Source organism: Phalacrocorax carbo, chromosome 1 (genome assembly GCF_963921805.1).
Source record: "Phalacrocorax carbo chromosome 1, bPhaCar2.1, whole genome shotgun sequence".
NCBI lineage: Eukaryota > Metazoa > Chordata > Aves > Suliformes > Phalacrocoracidae > Phalacrocorax > Phalacrocorax carbo.
This window is the reverse complement of record NC_087513.1, coordinates 214,325,279-214,341,807: the sequence shown is the minus strand read 5'-3', so window position 1 is coordinate 214,341,807 and position 16,529 is coordinate 214,325,279. Positions and strand designations below refer to the sequence as shown.

The following is a 16,529-nucleotide window of genomic DNA, read 5'->3' as shown; positions in this document are numbered from 1 at the left end:
AAGAGGTGTCTACCCTTTATATCGCGGATGCAATAAACAGACATGCCCAACCTCTCCAGGGCTTTTGCTTCAGAAAAGTAATTGCCAGCCACCACTGGGTTCAGCAGGACACCACGAGGTTGCAACTGCGCGGTCTATCAACAGTTTAGCTTCTTCAACCACTGCAGTGAGATTTTGATAACAGGGTAGTAAAACTACCTCCAGTACGCAAGGCTTTCTGAAAGGGATGCTCACTTCAGCCACTGTAAACAAGCAGCAGACGCTAACGACATGCCAGGTTTGACTCACAGAATCCATTAGCATCTTTACAGAGTTTGTGGTTTGTTTTTCATATTTCTCTTTGCGCACAGAGAGAGATCCTCTTTTATTTACATGCCTTACCTCCAGTACTGCAACAATTGTGTTTTAACACCTTTATTGCTTCTTTCTTCTTATGAGAAGAAAAAACAAACAAAAAAAAGACCACGCAGACACCCTGGGTTCTCCCTCCTTAATGACACAGAAACATTTTACTCATCTGCTCCCTGTCCCTTTCAGGCTTTACAACTAAAACCAAATTTTAGTTGACAGCATTTAAAAAAAAAAAAAAAAAAACCCAAGAAATACCCAACCACCCCTAAAAGATTCGCTTGTGACTTCCAGTGCTGTTTGTTTGCATTCAAAGAACCACCTTGACCCAATCCTGCTAGCACCGCTATTAAATCTGACGCGACCCAACCGGCTGCTGGGGACTGGGATCGAACAGGCGCTCCTGTTCTAAGGAGTTGGGGGAACCGAGCGTTGTAATGCAATACCCTGGCACCGGGCATGGCACAGAAGTTGTCTGAGCTAGCATCAAACCATAGCTGAAAGGGCTTGGCAGCAGATTCACATCCCGTTTGGCTATTCCCACCACAGGGACAAGACCCCCAGGCAGAGCTGCAAGTGCCACCCCTGTATCTGCCCAGAACCACAAATTAGTGACCCAAAATAAAGCTATGAGGAGTCAGTCCCTTTCCATCAGTCCAGGCCCTCTGGCTGTCAGCCAGCCCAGAGCAAGTCCCACGGGTAGAGAGGACCTAAGACAGATTGGAATCAGGCCTTCCATTGGTGAGGCAACTGATTTCACTGGCCTCTTCATCAGTCCCTCCGGGCTGTTTTCACTCTCTCATGAGAATCTGGGATATAGTTATGTAAAACAGATTCCTCACCCTTAATTAAAATAAAGTTCACATGCACACCCTGCTGAAGGAAGCATTTAAAAAAAAAAAAATCACTTCTATGAGGGATAAGTCACTTATAATTGAAAAAAAAACAACCCTCAGCATGCACACAAGGGAGTGTCGAACGCTTGCCAGCCACCTGGATAATCACTTCCTATGAAAAGCTGCAGAAGAGAGCCCTGGGGAAAGGAAGGAAAGGAAGGGTCACGCAGACTCTCTTGCAAAGGCAATGCAGGTGGATTTGCCCTGCATGGGTGAGAGCTGCAAACCCCACCACCAAATTCCACCTATTCTGAGGGCACAAGTGCCAATTCCTCCACTGCACTAGTAACCTCTTTCATCTATTTTAAAATCAAATACCATCTGGTTTGGTCAAAAGTTCCCTGGTTGTAATAGCATGGGAGCTGATGGATGTTTCATATTCCCAGGGAGGTGGTTAAGCCTCCATCCCTTGGAGGTATTTAAAAGAAGGGCAGACGTGGTGCTTGAGGGTATGGTTTAGTGGTGGACTTGGCAGTGATAGGTTAGCGGTTGGACTCGATGATCTTAAGGGTCTTTTCCAACCTTAACGATTCTATGATTCTACAATATTCAGCTCTCCCTGCTGATTAAACCTCACCCATGTTCCTTTCCTCCTTCCCAAGCAGAGGAGCCCCAGCCATTTTAGCTTCCCCTTGGCAGGCAGCCCATCTCTTTGACCCTTTTAGCTGCCTTTCTGCAATGCCACTGCATCCTTCTGGAGATGTGGAGACCAGAACTGCACTTCACGCACAAGACGGAGGTGCATCAGGTATTTATACAGAAGCAAAACAATACCCTTCAACTCCTTCCTGATGAGGATGGCAGCTTTTTTTGGTTGCTACTGCAGTGATATTTCCCTCTCCATCCTGAAAAGTGAAATCATCCCCAATTTTTTACTTCCTATTATTCATGCAGCTTTCAAACTATAAAAATAACCTTTCCTCCAAACTTGTAGGAGCTCAAGATCTTGAGAGAAGTTTTCTGAAAATCCAAATATATTGCATCCACTTTAACTCCTTCTTTCTGACACCCCACGGAACTTCATGGGGTAGGGCAGCAGGGTTTTCATTTTCAGCAGCCACGCCGACTCTTTCCCAACAGTTAACATTCATCTATGGATTCCGAGATCCTTCTTACAGACCTTTCCATTCCTGATAGTGTGATTCTCTGGTGTGCTGTTCCCAGGATCCCCTCTAGAGCCCTTTTTATAGCTAGGAATTACATTGGCAACTCCCCAGTCCTCTGGCACAGCAGCCGTCTGTGGTGATAAATTATACAGCTTGGCCAGTAGTTCAGTAGTTTCACATTCAAGTTCCTCAGGACCCTTGGTTGAACGCTGTCCAGCCCCGGTGACTTATTAATGTCTAACTTATCTATTAGGTCTAATTTCTCCTTTTGTATTTATCTCAAATTAATTTCTCTGATCTACTGGCTACAAAAAGTGCACTTGGTGAGGGGATGTCTCTAACACCTTCCTATTCTTGATATTCCTCATAGAATATGATATATTCTTCATAGACTTGATATTCTCTGCTATGGCTTTACCAACTCCAAGCAACCCTTTTACACCTTTGTTCATCAAGCACTCCCCAAACTGCCCTAATCCTAATGGATTATATCCTAATGTATATAACATTTATGCCCTAATGGATATAAAAAGCAAAGTCCTAACATCTCAGAAAAGCAGTCCCAAGACAGACTGTGTTGCCTGCCTGCTGCCCCTGCTCTCCCCCTCATACCAACCTGTGTCCTGGCACGGCTGTCACCCTCCTTTCCTTTCTGGAGGAGGTTTCAGATACCACTGAGAGGCCAGTGAGATTAAACTGTGTCACCATGGTAACCAGCTCCGCTCTAACACAGGGTGGAGATCCCAGCCTAACAATGCAAGTCTGGGACAGGAGCTATCGGGGCCTGAAGTGGGGTTTCTGTCTGGGCTCCTGATCCGGAAGGCTGACGCAAAAGGAAGGTAACTTCTGTGCAGTGCGATGGCACAGAGAGATGCCAGGCAATCCGAGGTGCAAACGACTGCAGATTTACATGTCTTACCCTGACTGAAGTACTAAAGCAGGCACTTTCCTTGCTGCCACGCAAAGTGTTTCTGTTCCTCACCAGCACGTCCCTGTAACACTCACAAGTTCGATGAAAATGGTCCTTTCGGATGAGGCTGTGTGTGAAGCTACCTGCCTGCACAGGCACTTGCAGAGTGCAGACCAAAACAGTTTCCTTCTTCCACACCCTCCATTTCTTGGCATTTACACTCTCCAGAAACCCATAAACAGTCCTGCCCTCCTCCTCATTTTATAAAACTACACAAGTATATAACTCTTTTATCTTCCTTTTGCGTCAATCCCTCCAGCCCCAAAGTAATTTCTGTTGCTTTTCTTCATTTCCCTCCTGTTTATCTGCTAGAAAGTAACAAGGATCAAAGGCCGCAATTACTTCAGAAAAAAAATCCCCCTACCCCTCACACTGATTAGCAACATCAGACCCAATTTTCAGAAAGATTTTGAAGAGTTTTTAAAAATACTTTACCAGCTTAGGTGCCAAATCCCAACAGTTTCCGAGGGAATCGAGCGCCCACGCGCTTTCTGGATTCCCACTAGATGCCTACCCACTTCTTTTAGTATGCAACCACATGAAACACACTACTTTTGTTCTCAAGGTTAGGCTCCCTAAGTGCTGCAAAGACAGTGCCTGAATGTTCCCACTGAAACCCATAGGCTACTGGGAGAGTTATGTCCCCAGGTAACGAAAAAAAAAAAGAGAAAAATGAAGGAAAAAAACCCCCACAACTTCTTCTTGTTCCTTCAAGCCCAGCCTCACGATCTTACTGAATACCGGCTGCACAGATCCTGACAACATGAAAGTTTCTCGTCTTGTTTTCATCTTGACTATGAATTCTGAGGCACAAGTGTTGCCGAAGTCTTTCTGTACATATTTCGGGGGATTCAGAGATAAAGCAACATCGTGCTATACCAGAAATGTGGTTTCCTGTTCCTCCCTGTGCCTGCCGCTTCTGTGCTTGCCCTTTCCACCTTACTGACAGAAGAAAGCATATTACTTCTCCAGCATAGTCATGTTTTTATGCTCACTAGGAGCTTTTATGTGCAGTATGTATGTAGGTGGAAGGTGATAAGGAATCTCAGCATCTCCCTGAATAAGCCAGGAGCACTTGTACAAGAGATGACTCCTGAACTATATAGCACTTTGACTAGGAGCTGAAGGACTGCGAGGTAGAAGGAGCAAACAAAACAGTAGGATTACTTAAAAATGTTAGTTAGTGTAACTGGCAACAGCATTAACAACCTAATTCTGTCTTGGATTAAAATTATAGTTCGAGCTGGACACCAGCAAGAAGTTTGGGCCCATTTTATAACCTGCTGGGGAAAACATCCTTTCAATTCTGAATCGTCTTTTCAGGATTACAGGAAGATATATAACACTTACAGGACGCAAGACATTATGCAGGTAGGTGATGGGAAAACCCCCAAAGTGCTCTGCTACACTAAAAATGAACCCACTGGGCAAAGCGTGGGAGTCCCTACAGCACAGCAGGGATTACAAGCATTATGCTTCCACACCGGATCAAAGGAGGAGCCGGAACAACACAGCAACAGGAGCGAGGAGATATACGTGATCCAGTTGTGACGTCCCGTCAGGCTCTCTCTCCCAAAGACATTTATTAAAGACAGAGAACCAGTTAGAGAGGAATCAAAATCCATTTTGTAGCAAGGACTTTCAGGTCCAGCAGGACCAGCAGGAGCTGACTGGGCAGGGCCTAAAGGTTCAGAGAGCTTGGGGACAGAGGAAGGTAAGAACAAAATAACCAAAATAAAAAGCCGTGTACGGTGGGTACCACAATGACAGACAGATCTTTCAAGAGTAAAAAGGCACTTACTTGTGAAGCTAAACTCCACCAGATCTAGCCATACGTCTAACAGTCCTTACACCCAGGTTTCAAACCTCCAGAGATCTCCAGGATCTTTAATACTACACCACAGCTACATTCGCTCATGTTGCTCTGTGAAGTTTTCTGCCAGGTCAGCTCACAGCCGAGCGCTGAAAGGGAAAAGCACCCTTGCCTTCGGGTGGCTGCGTGCCACGATGAGCTCAGCTGTGTCGAGCTTCACCCTCTGATCCAGCCTCCCAGAAAAACTCAAGGGAAGAGCACACTCCCAGCAGGCGGAGAGAGAACCCTCACGTCCTTTCATCATGCATTCGGTCTCCAAGAAAACGCAAGTTCAGAATTACACTTTTAATATTAATTTTGAGTTGACCACATCAAAAGGAAAACAGCTGCTGACAGCCACGTCCTTGCTTTATAGTTTTGTGATTGGGGGGTGGGAGGGATGTTTTTTTGGAAAAAAGCAAACACAAGCTTCTCATCTGTTAGTTAAGAAGAATGCAAAGGCAACCACAGGCTCTTTTCTTCCAAATTTGTAGGTAGCTCATTAGGAATTTAGGATCAGAGCCCTCACAGAGGTCAAAGAGTCTTTATGCTGAAAGCAGCACAGGTCACGCGTTATACAGAAACCTTTTACCGCTCGCCCCATTCCCATCCCAGTGAAAAGAAAAACATCGCTAACAAGAGCCCCACCGCAGAAGCAAAGCGTGTGAATTAATTCACGAGGAAGGAGGCAGGCGGACCACAGAGATCACACATGCTCATCCTACTGGATTTCGATGATTTACCTACAGCTACAGGAAGTGCAGTTGGAACAGAATCTCACGGCTTCAAAACCAAACACAACTACACCACGCGTCGGATGAGGTCACTTTGTTGAAATCACTGCTCCTCGATGCTGAGCCAAAATAACAGGGTGGGATTCAAAGACAAACGGAACATTATCAGATATGACAGACATCCACTGTAATACTGAAATTAAAGCTTGGTGACAGAAATAGGTACGACGTTAAGAGCAGAAAGTCACTTGCTGTTCAGGTGAGATTCTTTTAGTCTCCATGACCATCACCTCCTGTACTGCACAACGGTGCATCTAATGCGGCCACATGTCGGCATGTGATCAAATGTTTTTGAAGCGAACAAGAAAAGCCCACACAAGCACTGTTGGTGGCATCTGGACTAGGTCCCAGGATGAATAAGTATTGGATCAGAAGGCAGGAAGGGCTCTTGCAGGATGTACCTAGTATTAGATAGGAACAGCTCTTAAAAAAAAAAAAAGCAAAGAGCATCTAAAATAAAATTGATGATGTGAATGAAAAGAAAAAAATCCCATGAGGCTGATGATCCCCTAATCAGCTGCAGGAGATGAAGGAAATCAAGCTGAGACCATTTCAACACTGGTATTTTTTTAAAGTAGCCAATAACTTTAAAAGAAGACACAGCACACAAGAAAAGACATTTTTGGTTGGACCAAGTAAATGACTAAATTCTTACAAGTATGGCCAGCTCATCACTTCTGAATGTTTTTCTTTTGCAACACAAGCGAAAGAGGCACGGAACAAACGAAAAAGCCGGCACTCAGAAGTCTACAAGGAAGAGGCAATGAGATTTCTGACCATTGAACCTACCCTTGCCTCCTTCTCCTGCCCTGTCCCCCCCAAAACCCCTCTTCACCATGAGTAAACTGGAGATGAGCCTGGGAGGGGGGGACCGTTAATATGAGCTGGCAGGACGCTGTTTCAGCAAGTATAACTTTCATGGGAAAGCCAGAAGTCCTACTATGACAGAGCAGTGAGTCACTGGATGACAAGTCGTTGAGGCATTTAGATACTGGTTTTGAATTCTAACAAACGACACTGTTTTGCCTTGCCTAACTGAAGGATATGCGTTTATTGAACCTAGAATTCAAACGCTGCCTGTGACCGTCTGCCTCCATTCAAGAAGGATATTTTATATATAAAGAAGGATATACTATATATAAAGAAGGATATACCATATCCTTCTTTAAGACCGTCTGCCTGTACAGAAGGATATACTGGTTGCATTCTACTTTCCGGCTTTCAGGAGAGCCTGGAAGCAATCTGAATTTTTTGCCTTTTCTTCTTGAAAAAAAGTCCTGCTTTTGCCATTCCCTACCCTCACCCCCTCAGCCTTTCTAAATGAAATCTACACATTTAAATATTTCCAGGTATGTCAGCAGCAGCACTGCCTGCTTGCTAGAGGAAGGCAATGAATGAGCCTAAGGCTTCATCCCCTATCCAGTCTTCATCCTCCTCCCAAGCCCTGAAGAGGCTGCTTCTTACTGGGGTGGAGGACAAAATACCTTAACCTCCCTGCCGTTCATCTGTGCTTGCCCGGTATCTTCAAGATCACAGATGTACGAGAACTCTGTTTCTCATCAGTCTTAGAGGTGGCCAGGGAAAGTAAAGATAGGCAGGAGATGAACAATGCTTCTGTAGAAAGGCAAAAGGAAAACAAACAAACAAAACAACCAAAAAAGGCTTTAAGAGATGTAAGGAAGGAACAGAGACAGGGAAAAGAAACCAACCAAACAGGAAGAATACAGAGGTTAGTTCCCACATACGTGCTGCAAGTTAAGCTCAGTATGACTGTCAGGGCTCCCAGCTACGGGCAGAGAGACGCTAGTCTGACATTAGAGGTTACAGCTTCATCAAGATACAGCATCAGTTTCATTTTGTTCATACTCTTCAAAATCTGGTTTAGGAACATAACTAAGGGATTAAAGCAGGCCTGGAAAAGTAGTACTAGTCCCACTCTTTCAGACTCTGTTGGCACTGGCCTGGTAGTGGACGAGACTCCTGCTGCTTTTTGTGAATTTGGTACAGCCTTTTTAATCATTCTCTCTGCTGCCAAGGGAGTCAAAACTGTGTAGAAGAATTTATAAGACATACAAATGTAAGAGACTGCAATTTTTACCAGATGCCTTATTACCGAGACATACAGACTGATGCAACAAGAAGAAATTTGATGAGCCAGAAATTAAAAGAAAGATATATTTTTTTTAATTAGCTCAACATAACGGTGACACAAAACTTGTCACTGGTGCTGCAGTTCCCCCTCCTTCCTCCCCTCACAACTCCTCTGGCTTTCTGTAAGGCTACCCCGTGAAGCTTTCACTGATTTTGGAGAATTCAGTTATAATATTAACAACTTACTGTTAAGATACAGTAGATACCCTCACTTCCCCCCACAAAATTAGGAACTGGAGGCTCAAACCAAAGCCTCTGTGTGCTTAACTTTCATTATCTAAGTCTTTAAGGCACACTTGGATCAAATTCTGTCATTTCTCTCTGCAGAGAGGAGTGGGAGAAGTCTCTTTTATATGACACAGATTTTTGCATAGCTTTCACATCTCCAGAATCTCGGAGCTTAACAGAAAGCATCAAACACCTTAGCACACACCCACAACATGCATACATTTTACCAAAGAACCTTACCAATTACTTTGGTTATCAGAAAAGGGGTGGTTTCGATGAAGGGCTATGCGGCATTATCACCATTCATTTCTAGGCCACCACTTTAAGTTCAGCTCCCAAAGCTTTTCCGTTACCATCTGTGATCTGCTGCGATCACGATGCCAGAGAAGCAACACGAAATTAAACTCGCACCTTATTCCACAGTGGGACTGAAGATGAGCACGATGGCAGGGCAAAACAGGGATGTGAACCGTAAGCTTGCCGTTAACGTTTTGTGGTTAAGCAGAAGAGTTAGCTCTCCTGGGCAGCGTGGCAAGAGAATTCAATCAAACTCCTGTGGAAAAGAGAATCAGCAGTGGCTGCATCCATGACAAGTGCCAGCCACTTAGAAATCATTCCAGGATCTTCGTTTTACACCTTAATCTTCCTCCAGCCCACCTCTTGCACAGGAACCGAGTAATCCTAGAGCAATTTCTCATTTCAGCAAGAAGTGCCCTGAGTCAAGTGGCTCGAACCCTCTAAAGCAAATCCTTTATTAAAGATATTGTTTAACAAAGTACAATACTTAGGAAAGCATAGAGATTCACATTGGAAATCCAGCTTTAAGGTTCTGCAAGGCAATTAAATCTGTAGCCTGAAAATCTGTAGCCTGAAAATCACGTTTCTGTATTATGGAGGCCATATACATATTTCTTAAGGGTTAGGGAAAATGTGACAATTCTCCTTTTTACAAACCAACGTTCCCTTTCACAAACATGTTCCTTGAGCTTGAATCAAAGGGTTTCCCCTCTGTGTGCTTTGGTTTGAAACAGAGTTGTCTGATTTGCTGAAAACGAGCCAGTAAGCCAGTATACGACTGTCTGCCTTTGGGCTTTTGACCCTAACTACAGTGCCATTAGCCCAATTATACACCAATTTGGATCACTTTCAGTTAGAGCAACTTTTAGTACATAATACTGTGACTAAGCCTTCCACTCTACTAAAAACAATGTTTTACTAAATAAAACACAAACTTGGGCTCCGCTAACAATTAACACATTCTGTGGTTTGCAAAGGAAATGACATTGAAGTTTGTCTTGAGTGAATTATTCCTAAAAGGATAAGGACATAAAAATTGTTCTGTTTCCAGAACTGCAAAATGTAATGGGAGTTCTCTAATTGAGTGTCTTATTAATTTTAATGAGCTAATCAATATTGCATTTCAAATGCTGATGCTTTTGCATTTGCTGCTAATTCCTTTTTGTGCTGTGGTCTTTGCAGCTGTTACCTGACTGTTAAATCTACCTCCTGTTAGGAAGGGACACCAGAGTTCAGACTCAGGTGAGCAGTTTACTGAACTAGAAAAGCAAAGAATACATTACGAGCCTGGTCTCATTTTATTCCCTCCCCACGCTGGGGTTACAGAGGTCAGTAACGGCCTCAAACACGTGCTGCACCTTACACGGAGGTTAGAACCGGGCCTTGAGCAGAAACGAATCCAGCAGCTTCAGTAGCATAGACAGGATTGGGAAAGGCGGGGCTGGAATATTTCTCCCTGCTGCTGCTGAAGGAGATCAGCTTTTTCTTCATCCCAAACAAGTCTGAACTATGGAGGCCCATGAATTCTACGTTCAGCTGTGACTTCTAGCCTCTCAAAGGCACAACTGAAATCAGACATTCTTGAAATACCTACTAAAGGCAAATGATAGATTCATCCTGGCACAAAGCCCTTAAGTTGAACTTGTCGGTGAAACTGCAGAATGTTCACTTACAGATACTGGGGAAATTAAATTCAAGTTTTACAAAAGGAATCGCTTCTCTACTCTTTCTACAGAGGAGTTTGGGTTAAGTGGCCAAGCCACTCATATTTTAAGATCAGCAGAGAATGCACATTTGGGAATATGTAGGTGCAGAAAATAATCCACACTGGAAATTCTTTATGCTAAAGAAGTGATAAGGTATTTCACATTACACTAAGCTTTCTACATATAAATGAGGAGAAAAACCACATGAAGCAAGGCACCAGTTCAAATAATATTTCTCACCCCAGCTCCTATTTCCTGAATAGAACATAAGCCCTGAGAAATGGGCTTCATCTTGTAAGAGAGGCATCACCTGAAATACTTGTGTGCCACTTAGAGTCACTAAGAGGACTGATAGCTCGAAGCCCTACTGATGCTTAGAGGAAGTAACTCAAAGTCCCAAAGCAGTGCTGTGACACCTCAGCAAGCCAGTCTGTCAAACTGCGCCCTAACCTTTTGCATTTGATTTTCCTTCTCTCCGCTGCCATCTGTAAAGTCATCAGATGCCATCCGCAGTAACTACAGGCACGCTGTAACTACATGCATAAGGTCTTGAGAGCAGGAGACAAAGCCTTAGGGTAAACTTGGACGACTTCCCCCGCCCCCAGAAACACACACAATATGAATAGTGATTCTTTTCCTCCCCCATTCTCCATTTAGATTACAGGTATTGATTGACTTTCTGGAAAAAGAAGAGAACAAAAGGCATGAAACACGGTTTTATGCCCCACTTGCACACAGCACGTACTTGCCGCTTGACTTGCTTGTAGTCCCACAGCTACAGGCCCACCTAGATCAAGGAGATGTTTGCAGCTAGACGTCATACACTTCAAGGTAGTCACAATACTCTGCGCGCATTGCCTCTCACGTGGTAACCGGGATCACAAAAGGCTACTGCAGAAATTATTTATTTTCAGAAAGTACATTTGGTTACTACTTCTGCAGTCTTCTGGCCTGATTTTCCCAGATTAGGACCTTTCTTCTATCCCATTAACTTTCTTTTCTCCTCCTTTTTTTAAAACTAAGATGATAAAAGGATGCCTGATTCGCCACCACTTTACTTCACTGTTTCTAGACAGGAAGTAGGAAGTAGAATGACTTTAAGGCAGTTATATCAGCTTAGGAGTAAAGTGAACTAGCTATACAGCAGGTCCAAAGAGCACAAGAGTGCAAGGAGGAAAGAAATCAGGGAAAGAAAGTTATTGTTTAACCTGCATCTCCGACTAGACACAAGAGTCAGAGAAAGGCCATCGTTAGCGATACAACTGGAGGCCGGGACACCTGGGTTGCCAGTTTGAACAGCTATTCTAGAGCCTGGACAATTTACCAGAAGTATATCAGTACACAAACCAGAACTGAACACTTCCACTTTTTCTTCAAATTCCCCTGGAAATGCACTTAATCAGATGGGGGATTTTTGTTTCCCCTTCCCCCACCCCAACAAACAAGCGCTAAAATGAGGGGAACTCGTGAAAGCTGTGCTCCTACAGTACTTTTGTCAGTGGATTTGTTAGCAATGCTGCCTGCCTGCATTCCCAGAGCGGGAGAAATAAGTGAAACTCCTCTAAGCTACCTGCTGCCGCGTACAAGACAACACAGGGGAGATAAAGGAGGCCAGTGTGTCTACAAAAAAGAATCAGCATTTTCAGAGTGCAACTCTCTGACTTATTTTTAAACCCATACTGGAGGATGATACAGACCACACCCTAGAAGGGCCTTTTCCTCTCTACTGATCATATGGGACCCTGGAGAGACTTGTTCAGCCCTGAGCATCGACGCTTTCAGCTCTGAGCACCTATGTTTTCATCAAGTGAATCCCACGAAGGGCCCTGAAACTGTGACAAACGCCCCATTGCCACGTGCTGAAAAGGAGACAGAACGTGGGAGGACCCCATGACTTGTCTGTAGCTCTGAGGATGTGCCTGAGGAGGAAGAGGACAAAAGGAAGCTGCCTCCCCTGCACAAAGCCAGGAGCAGGCATCACCAGTGGCAGCACTGAGCGTTACCCCTCACGGCCATAACGTCCATAACGTCCACGTCTACACGTGCCGTGCACAGCCACACCCAAGGGCGGGAATTTCAAGCTTGGACTTAAGTTTGAGTAAAAACCTGGTTAGCAAAAGCAGCATCAGACATTTTTAAGCTATTAATTCCTAAAGAGCATCATATGCCTTATGCTTAGAAGGGAAGAACTGATCACAGTGACTTATGTGCCGCATGAGTGAGCATCTGCTGACAGTCCCAGTTGTGCTGCCAAAGGGGAAGGACCCAGCCACTCCCATCTCTGGGAACACGGGTGCAAAGCAGTTCCCCCCCCTCAGGTCAGAGCTGTGCAAGTGCATAAGAAAAGCCACACACTAGACAAATTATTTTCTCTGTAAGAGCCAGCCCTCGGTATCAAGCAGAACATGTCTATGTCCTCCCCAGTTCCTATACAGGCCAAGACATCAGGCTGAGAAAATGAGTTCAGCTCCCTGCCAGGCACAGAAAAAGGCACTTTTCACAATACAATTCTGGCACACAATACTCTCTTGCTTTCTCATAGAGGTAAAAGCCAACAAGAGATATTCTTGTACCTGTCAAAGGGTTAATGATGGACTAGGGTTTAAAGAAATATGACTTCTCATTTTAGTCGCCTGGTTTCAGTCTGTTTCAAGTACCTCCTCACAAAAGGGTGGTTGTTTTTCAGATCCTTTACAAAGTCTATTTACTTCTGTTATCTGCTGTTGACAGGATGAACTGTAAACCCAGACCACTTTAAGGGTGGAGCTCTGGATCGTTTCTATATATTTCTACTAAGAAAAATCTGTTTCAGCTCTAGATGGTTCTGTACGTTCTTAAAAATATAAGAGAACTGGACCATAACAACTGGCTTTTGAAATTACAAAACTTCCCACGCTGAGGAAGCGAGACAGGTGCACAGAAGGGAGAAAGAAGGAATGAAGCTACACTGCAGCTCACTCATTTTTAAAAAAACCCCAAAACACTAATTAGCAAACTAGGAGAAATTCATGCACTTGTAGTCAAAGTTGAGAGAAAAGGTCTGCACAGACCTGGAAAAGGATACGCAGGTATCAGCAGTAACTAAACGGTTCTTTGAGCTCTTGGGCAAAAAGAGCTCTAGCATCAGGTTTTAATCCAGTGCAAGCAAGGCAGTCAGAAACACAATAAACAGGCAATATATTTTCACTTGTGGAAGTTATGCTGGACTTGTCACACGTTTCTTCCAATATCCCCATGATGCATAGAAAAGCGTGAACCAAAAGCCTTACGTTTCCCTACTCTTCTGAGCAACATCCAGAGCACACAATATTCCTTAAAATCAGTCAAAGCATTCCTGCTGTCATGCTACAAAAGCATTTTCCTCTTCAATTTTATTTTCGGCTTTCCTTTCCAAGTCAAAGAACAGTAGTCGTATCACCCTTTTTAAAGAAGCTGGTCCCTCCCCACAGGACTCAGACAGACTAAATACCCACCCCGCTTATCAGTCCCAATTCTTGAACTCCAGCTTTGTTACACAGTACAGCTAAGAACAAATTTTGTCCCATGGCACAAGACAGAGGCAATCCACAGTTTAATAGATTTATTTAAATTTCCACTGTACCTTCTGTTCTCCGCGCAGAGATGAGTTTTACTCCTCTGACTTATCCACAGAAAACGTGCAGGGAAAAGCAATTTCTAAGCATTCAGTGGCGATGCACACACACAAACTGTTCCACAAGGAGGACTTTTCCCAGCCTTATCCTAAAAAGCTGTGAGCAAGATGAACACACCCACACTACGAGATGTTAAAACAGCGGAGGGGAAGATGCTCCCTGCTTTGTCAGGTAATGTGTGCAACACCAGGAAACTCCAGGTATGGAGAAGGGGGAGGTAGTTCAGTGAAAGGCATCCATGAGTCACTGTACAAAGAGTAATCGCAAGCAGAGAGAACACTCTTCCTCCCGTGCCCGACACAGCCATTTCACCCAACTACAATACCCGCTTTCACTTTGAAAACCTTGGCTAACTAAACAGCTTTTCCAGTTGTTCGTACATATATATAGACAGATACATAAAAACTACTTAATCACCACACAAAGTGTATATGCCTTACAGCCGGTAACAGGTCCCCAGCAAAGAGCCACGTTTTGACATCTATTTATAAATCTTGTTCCTGAAGAAAAAACTCCTGGGGGTAATCTCGGAGTAAGGATCAAGCAGTGCTCAGCAGGAGCAGATGCACCACGACACACACACGGATGGAGCCAGCTATTCCCACCAATCATGAATTTTAAGCCCGCTGGATAACAAAAGCGGCAAGAGCAGGGTCTGCAGGCATGGGAGAGCTGTGGATCGGGGCATTTTCACGCACAGTGGAAAGAGCACCCAGAGGTGCCACCCATCTCACGATGTCCCTTCACTGCCACCCACTCCCCAGGCAGAAGCCCCTGCTTTGAGCAGGAGGCTGGACTAGAGACCTCCTGAGGTCCCTTCCAATCTGAATGATCTCACGATCCTAAGTTCAGCTTTGCTTTTGAATACTTTAATAGCAAAAAGCCACGGTTTCATACGCACACTGGCAGGGAACGAGGGGGCGGGGGGGTTACAAGACACGCTCCCACCTCTCCATCCCTGCGCACCAGCCACACAAAGCCCCGGGCTGCATCTCCCCACCGCCCAGCAAGGGTCCAGCTCCTCAATTCTTTGTGTGTGCCCAAAGCACCCGGCCCTCCAACCGAGGCCAGGACCGGGTGCTCAGGAGAAACTCTAGGCTAAGCCCCGATTCCCACCCCAAGCTCTGCCCCGGGACCCCAAGCATGCGGCCCCAAACGGCTCCCCGCTTGCAAAGCCCGGGGGCTGAAGAACAACTCCCTTTGTTAAATGAATGAGCCGGGAAGGCAGGAGGAGGGAGGCAGGAGGAGGGAGGCAGGTTCGGTACCCCCCCCCCCCCTTCTAAAAGAAAAGGGGGGTTAAAAAAAAAAAAGAAAAAAAGGGAAAAAAAAAAAAAAACAACCCGGCCGCTCGATCCCTTTGCAAACTTCTCGGCTACAAAAGAAGAGTCGAGGAAATCCCCTTCCCCAGCCCGGCGGGACTCACCTTCCGCCCGCCGCAAGGTGCTGCCCGGCCCTCCCCGCTCCCCGCACCGCCCTCCAGCCGCCCCTATTGTCGGCCGGGCACCGCCTCCCCCCTCCCTCCCCGCCCCAGCCGCTGCCATTGGCTCGGGGGGGCCCCCCCTGCCGCCCCCCAAGGTGGGCAGCCGGGTTCGACGGGGCAGGAGCCGGGGGGAGAGGCAGGACACCCCCCCCCACCACATCCTCCGGGCGTGGGGAGCCGCCGCTGGGGCGCAGCATCGCGGCCGAGTGGCCCAGGGTGAAAAGTTTGGGGGTGGGTGGGGGGGGGTGTTACCTTCCCGGTGCAGCAGATCTGGAACCCGCAGTTTGTTTCCCCTCTGCGCTGCTTCGGGAAATCCGTGGGCTGTGCTCCAGCCGTGCTGCAGCTGCAGGCTGCCACCCGGAGCCCCGCACCTGGGAGCTGCGGGCCGTATCCGGCACCTTTTGGAGGGCAGAGGGAGGGAGCGGCGTTGGCCTGGGACGTAAAAGTCATGGGTGATCACGCCATCGACGGGGCAACAACGCGGGAGCGGGTCACCGGCAATTACACCCTTGGCATGCAACACCGTAGTGACTTTATTTCTGTTACTCGCAGCAGCCCGTGCTATCGCAGAGCCGGCTCCATTGTGCTAGGGACCGTGTGCATGCAGATCCAAAAAAGGCGAGAATAAAACGGGCTCTACCCTGCTTCTGCGCTGCACGAGGCGAGACATCTGTACCTTACATCGTGGGGATACGGGTGTTTGCTCTCCCTGTGATCCAACGCTCGCTGGAAACTTGTCGCCCTGGTTAAGAGGAGTTTTCGGCTCAGCACTCGTGCTCTGCTGAGGGAGAAAGAGGAGGGATTTGATTGCACAGGCGTACAGCTGCACCGCTCGCAAGAACAGAGCATGGGCACGCTGGGGTTGCGTGCTTGGAATGTGCTGTCGAGACATACAAAAGTAAAATGTTAAGCGAAGCAGGTAGATACAGGCAAAAGGGAGGCAGGTCACCACCCCAGACCTGCCTTTTATACCCACACAGCTTGTCCATAAACGACAGATTAAGACAGCGCTGCCACAGTCTTGCCCTTCCCCCTTGTACCAACCTTT

The 16,529-nt window shown here is 46.0% G+C and overlaps 1 protein-coding gene across 12 annotated transcripts in view; it reads right to left on the bottom strand.

Annotated features, from left to right (window-relative positions):
* The window catches only part of PAK1 (p21 (RAC1) activated kinase 1), a 74,530-nt gene extending 58,224 nt beyond the window's left edge, over positions 1-16,306 (bottom strand). For 2 of the 12 annotated variants that reach the window (XM_064441515.1, XM_064441517.1), the window contains exon 1: positions 15,734-16,262. The gene's annotated coding sequence lies outside the window, so the exon portion shown is untranslated. Of the gene's footprint in view, positions 1-11,093; positions 11,240-13,949; positions 14,186-15,424; positions 15,480-15,733 lie in introns of those variants that run through there. The other 10 variants (XM_064441514.1, XM_064441519.1, XM_064441511.1 and 7 more) reach the window with 8 other exon arrangements.
* Positions 16,307-16,529: the final 223 nt, after the last annotated feature.